Raw genomic sequence first — 7,150 nt, forward strand, 5'->3', positions numbered from 1 at the left:
AGGAGTCTAATTTTACAATCTCAGAGGCGGGGGATAGCATGAGTGGGGGATAGACTCTCCTTTGCATGGGCAATCAACCTGGACAAATAGTTTGTGCCATGTTTCCTTCCCTCCTTGTGTGCATTTTCTTCCATGAGATAGAGCCGGATAGGAGTTTGTGAATGTTGGCCAAAGTGAGAATCTTCCTCCATTGGCAGCTGAAAGCTACTTTGATTACATTCACCAAGTTCAAAGAGTCTGATTTGAACCAGAGCCTTTGGATTTTAAGGGAGTGGCCTAGAATAATGCCATGGTGGATGGCTTCAATCTCGAGTTCCCGAATAGTTTCAGGGGGAACATTATTGGAAAAAAGGCTGAGTAGAGTACCGGAGTTGTCCATGATCAGACCTCCAATAGTAGCAGAGGACCCTGCTAGGGAGGCGTCAGTGTTAATCTTGAAGGTCCCTTCACCTGGGGGGCCCAGCATCAGGCTTGGGGAGTAGGGTTCTGATAGAAGGGGGCAGGGCAAGCTTGTGGGATGTCTGCTTGTGGTTGTTCATGGGGAGATCATTGAGCTAGAGGTGTAGCGTCTGTTTCGTGATTTGAAGGATGCCCTTTAGGACCATTTGTTTGTGTTTATTTGAATTTTGGTGGATTCTTTTGTTCCGCTCACTCTAGGTGAGGTAGATTGTTGTGTGCAGGGGCGGAGCTACATGTAGCTTAAGGGAGGCAGCTGCCCCTCTTGAGTAGGGCCAAACTCCTTTATAGGCCCAGCTCAATTGGGCTCAGCCTTATGTATAACCTGCCCCCCTTATCTATAAATCATGGCTCTGCCACTGGTTGTGTGAAGGCTATGCGGATGGCTACCCCAGTCTGGCCCTTCCCTGGGAATTGTTGAGCGGATCCATTCTTCTTTCAGCAGGGTATCGTGAGGCTCTGATGATAGAACCTCCAGAGAATGAACCTCCGTATCGAGGTGGAATAGATGATTTTTTGAATTAATGAATAGTGTTTGGTTAAATGACATGCATAGGTTAAAAAAGAGAGTAGAGAATGGACCTCCCTATCGAGGAGGGGCAAGAGCACAAGAAGAATAGATTATTGTTTGAATTAATGAATAGTGTTTGGTTAAATGACATGCATAGGTAAAAAAGTTCATGGAAAAACGATTCCAGGGGCAAGCCAAGTCAAAATTTTCTTAAAAACCATGGAGATCGACTATTTTTAGAATTTTCTATGAAAAATAAGTTAGCCAGACACTGGAACTCATTAGAAAAAGATATTTTTGGAAAACTTTTACCCCGTATTCAAACAGCCCCAAAGGGCAAAATGCATCATGGCTAGAAATTGCCAGCCATGATGCATTTTGGCAACCTCGAAACTTTTTCGTGACGGGTTGGCAAAGTGGGAGAGGGAGAGAATTGAAAGGGCATGAGTGAGGAGATGATGGTAAGTGGCATACAAATAAGGAAAGAAAAACTTCATTTTGAATAGTTTTTTGGGAAATGACTTTCACACTTCACTTTTTTGATAGGTAGTGAAAGCTTCTTATGTTTTAGTGTTTCAAGGAATGTCAAAAGGTTATATACAGTTGATCAAATGAAGATTTTCAAATATCCACTTTGTACACAATTAAACCTCAGAGAATTTTGCACAAACAGTAGACAAGTAAAACTCTTCAACCAACAGAGCTGTGCATTTTGTCAAATTTCTACTCTCCACATTAGCCTGTACCTAGTTTAATACAACTAGTATGAAACCAGTGGATGATACTATTTATGAGGGTGGAGCTTAACTCTTTCTCAAGCAAAGCTAAACTTCTATATTAAGGCATTCTCATGTGACTGGGTCAACAACCATTTACACAAGCAACAAATAGGCATAAGGAATAGGGAAGTTACAGTCAAGGTTTAAAATTTCGGTTTCGGTACCGGTTTCGGACTTTGAAATTTTGAAATTTCGGTCGAAATCTGGTACAAATCCCAAAACCAATATTTTATTCATTATTAAATTTCGGCCGAAATTACCAAAATTTCGATAATTTCGGTAGAAATTTCGGTGAAATATTAAATTAATATTTAAAAAACAGATTTTTTGGGTCAAATTTCGGAAAAACCGAAATTTCGACTGAAATTCCAAAGTTTCGGCCGAAATAAATGACCGTTTCGGTTTTGATTGATTTCGGTGTCGGTCTCCACCGAAATCCAAAATTTCGGATTTCGGTCGAAATTTAAAACCATGGTTACAGTGAGCTTCGGTCTGACATGGATAAAATCCCACCGTTGCTACTTAGAAAAAAAAAAACCTTCAACAACGAAAAGATCCTATTCCAATGTATGATGGAGAGAGAAGGATGCTTGTCATATGCTACTAAAACCATTTAAAATGCAAGTAATGCCAGATATCCCAATTTCTCTCTCAAATGGAAGAGTTGTCCACTTAGGCACTAGATCAGAGCATTTCTCAAGATTGTAGCACTAACTCTCAGATCCAATGACAAGCATCACTCAAATTGAACATCAAAACCAGATCTAGATAACAGGCATATAAATTTCTTGTAGAAGTCGACCTCAATTCATATAGATCCAAGGCAAATGTGAAGAAAACAGATGGAAAGAGCAAGATCTGTTAGATCACTGCTCATTGATATCCAAACAAGAACAAAGAAATCTAATAATATTGATCTCTGTTTTCTTGCACTGAGATTCAGATACAACGAATGCAATCTATGAAATTCTTTTCACAAGATAAAAGAATTAACATTTGTACGGTCAATGAGGGACCATTGATAAAGGTTCAATGAAATGCATTTAAATCACAAGAGAAGGAGCACGAACAGAACTTCTGTGATCCACTTCAATTTGAAGAAATATTACAATTGTATGAGCCGACCTGGATGAAGAGCCATCCAACTTCAGTACAATTAATCTTCCTCCTTGAAAACTCAAAGGAGATCAATGACAACAAAGGAAGAACTTGCTGATTCAAGCTCTAACCCTCTCCTGTTTGAAATGACTAATAAGAAGTGAAATCTCCTTCAAAAACTTTATTTCCCAAAGTTTCTTCAAGGCTGTGTTTACTTGTTTTCCCGCTGCAGGAAATGAAAAGAAAGGAAAGGAATCTGACGTGGCAAAATGGAAAGGAAAGGAAAAGAAACTGTGATTTTCCGTCGCTTTCTCGCTGTTTACTTGCTCAGAAAGTGAGGGAAAATATACTGGAAACTTGTTTTCTCGCTGTTCACTTACCCAAAAAGCAAGGGAAAATATGCAGGAACCCATATTAAACATATTTTTCAGCTGATTTTTTTTGGCAACAAAAGTTTTCACGAAACTTCGTGGGATACCCACGGAGTTCCGTCTTTTTTCCCGACAGAAGATTTCACAGAACTCCATGGGATACAGACGGAGTTCCGTGAAATCTTTTTTTCCGACAGAAGCTTTCACGGAACAACACATACATAGTATGATACGCCACCTAACTCATACACCCAAAATATAGATAAACATCACATAGTTCATATATAAACGTTTCAATAAAAAATAGATAAACATCACATAACCAAACGGCACAGAAATCGCTCCAACATCTCCACTCGGTCCATCTCATCCAGAGAAAGGAAGGCCTCAGCTTCCTTGTGATGCCCGTGCAGGTACACATAAGCTTCAATGAGCTCACATCTGGCAAAACCATCAATGTTCAGCACGACATCTTTGAGGTCAGGGAGGCTGTGTACCTCACTAGTAGTAATTTTGGCATCAGCAACCATTTTAATGCCCAGTCTGCATATAAAATCATAATGTGAGTCAACATACCTCATAAACAAGTGGAAAAAAGTCTAAAATGCTACTTTCATAGATACTAGCCCCACACCAATGGCTAACCCCCAAAACCAAGGAACACTGTGGATGTCCTCTTCACGCTTTGTCTTTCAAATGCTCCTCATGGCGCTCATCATATGCATTTAAGGCTGCTTCTGCCTCATTCCTTGTGGCATTGGAGCAATAAGATGCTCCACTATACCCGTTCACTTGAAGGTGACAGTCTGTCCAACTGTCGAATATGCCCACCTGTCGTCCCTTGAAAACCACATAAAACTTATCCTTCGTCATTACTTGGTACAACATAAACAGCACATACACAGTTGCAACAACAAATGGTAGATAAACAACGTTTACTTAGATCCATAAAACCCATCCACCCAAAAAGATCATTCAACAACACATTCATAGTTCCATAAAACTCATCCATTAATAAACCATACTAATAAACCCATAAAACCCATCCATAAGTTACAACAATTCCATCAAACTCATACACCCAAAATATATATAAACATCACAAAAGTAGTTCATATATAAACGGTTCAACAAAAATACCCAACAACCCAAAAACCATCCAACCATAAAGGTACTCATAACTTCATAGGCAAGCGCCGCATAATGCGCCCCAACATCTCTACTCGGTTCATCTCGTTTAGAGAAAGGAAGGCCTCAGCTTCGTTGTGATGCCTATGCAGGTAGACATAAGCATCAATGAGCTCACCTTTGGCGAAACCACTAACCTTCAGCACGGCATCTTTAAGGTCGGGGAGGTTGTGCACCTCACCAGTAGAAATTATGGCATCAGCAACCCTATTAATGTTGGAAGACACAACCTGCAACTCCGATAGAAGTGCAGCATTAGGACGCTTTTTTGACTTCTTCCCACCACTAGCAGAAGTTGGGCCCCTGATAGGAGAGGAGTCACTAAAGCCCATGCTAATATCTACGACAGGTGTAGATGAAGAAGTTCTAGCACTATGTGGAGTACGAAGGAAGCTGTCAACCATATCATCGAGCCTAACCGAAAGGGTCGATGAAGAAGCACCCAGTGTGTCCTGCGTCGCCTGAGTGGGATTTTTGCTTCTGCTACTCTACCCATGTATATGAAATTTGAGCTTCTGCTACCCGCCCCTGCGTTAGTGGCTGCTCTCACACGCAACAGCCCATCCGTGAAATGCCTTATGCGATGGACGCTAGCAAATCCCCTTAATATATGTGGGAATAATTTGTTAGATTAAAAATAAATAAAATTAAACCATTACGTGTTATTTGTTCTTCTTTGTTCTTATTATATTATTGGGGATTTGCTAGGTACTTTCAGAGAAAGGCATTTCCTGGCTGGTTGTAGCAAGAGAGAGCAGCCAAAAAAGGCTCACTTTTCAGCACATTTTGTCTTATTCATTTAAGTCATATGAGGTGGCTGTTTTCTCATGCAACAGCCAGATGTGAAATGCCTTTCTGCCAAAGTCCCTAGCAAATTCCATATTATATGTGTGTTATATTGCCGATTATTTTTTAGATCTTCTTCAAACTACTCCTATGGTGAAAAAGAGTGTTTCCCTCGTCGATTTATTCATTAATCTTAACATTGAAATCATCAGTATCGTATTTGATGGATCGAGTTTTTTTTTTCTTTATTTTTTAAGTGTCGTTCCTCTCAAGCCATCATATTGCATATATCAGCTTCCAAAATAATGTGGGTTGTATTTACGTGTAGCGAGGGGGATTACCTCGATTTTAACATGCCTTCATACGCTAAAATTTTTTAATGGGACTTCGACAATCATTATATGCAGGGCGGAGGCACGGCCACCCTCCCCCCCCCCCCCCCCCCCCCCCACAATGACTTGAAGAATCCCTTTCTACGGTACTGATTCCTTGGCTAAAAAATTAGTGGCTTAGCTATTTTAGTGGTCATGGCCCCCAATGACCAATGCAGTCAAGTGTATATTAGTCTTGGCCCTCCTAAGTGTAAATTCCTGGCTCCGCCCCTGATTAAATGTTTAGCGCATGATCACAATACTATTGATTGATAAGGGAAAACACTTCGAAAACAGGATTATGTGTGGAAAATAAAAACAGGAGTGATGTGAGCGTTGATTTGACCTTTTTAATATATATTTATCGCTTTTATGGGGATTTGAACTCCCTTATTTTGTCTTTTAGTGGACGTGGCTCCAATGAATGATGCCAGTTTTTTTTACATAACGGACTCCCGTCTTCCTATCATTTATAAGAGTGTAGAGAATGCCCCTAAACCAAAACATTCTTTATAGTTTGTCTTAGTGTCATAGACCAAGTCATCTTCAACAATTTCAAAGGCCCCTATTTCACAATGTTCGTAGAATTTCGATGAGAAAAGTGCACATCTAGCAAAATTTATATGATTTTCATTCTAAGTTTAATTATGTACATCGTTAGGGTTAGGTGACTCCAATTGTTGTTGCATCAAAATTAATTACCAGCCAATGCTTGGTTTTTATGCACTTTAATAACCCAATATGGCCCGCGCATAACCCAAAGTCATTCTCCAAAATATGAAAACAAAAATATTCAATGCACAGTAGGCATCTATGTCCAGAGTTTTTATATGGTGTATGGTAGTATAGTCTGGTACTTTTAATCTAGTATTTTTTAAAAGTACTGTACGGCCCAGTTCATAGGATGATCCAAACCGTTCATTTGTTGGGCCACAAGGTAAATAGATTGTGCCGCAAAAAATCATTTTCACATGATGCTGCTAACCCTCCGATCTGTAAAGGGACTAGATCTGAGGGTTAGGATCGTCTCGTGGAAATGAATTTTCGGGGCACAAACTATTTACTTTGTGGCCCCAATAAATGAACTGTTTGGATCTTCATATGAAGTGGGCTGTACGATACTCTTTGAAAAATTGTTGGACTATACGGCTCAGGCACCACTTATATATATAGGAGATTTTATATGGCGTACCCCCTACACTTCACTACACGCTCGGGAACCTGTATAATTTATCATATAAGAGAAACCTCTTCTTACGGTGTTTTTATATGGTGTAAGTCCTTATAGTCCCTTATTTTCCAAAAAGTACCGTATGGACCACATCATGAGTTGATCCAAACCGTCCATAAGATGAAACACAACATAGATAGGCTGTTCCCAAAAAATCATTTCCATAGGATGATCCCAACTCTCTGATCCATAGAGGAACTGCATATTATGGAAACCTCTATAGATCGGAGGGCTAGGATCATCCTATGTAAATGATTTTTGGGGAACAGCCAATCTATGTTGTTTTCCATCTTATGGACGGTTTGGATCATCCCATGATGTGGTCCGTACAGTACTTTTTAAAAAATACAGGACTATAA

The sequence above is a fragment of the Tasmannia lanceolata genome, unplaced genomic scaffold (assembly GCF_043159265.1).
Source record: "Tasmannia lanceolata isolate RefF3 unplaced genomic scaffold, GAP_Taslan_0.1 ptg000012l, whole genome shotgun sequence".
In the NCBI taxonomy this organism is placed as follows: Eukaryota; Viridiplantae; Streptophyta; class Magnoliopsida; order Canellales; family Winteraceae; genus Tasmannia; species Tasmannia lanceolata.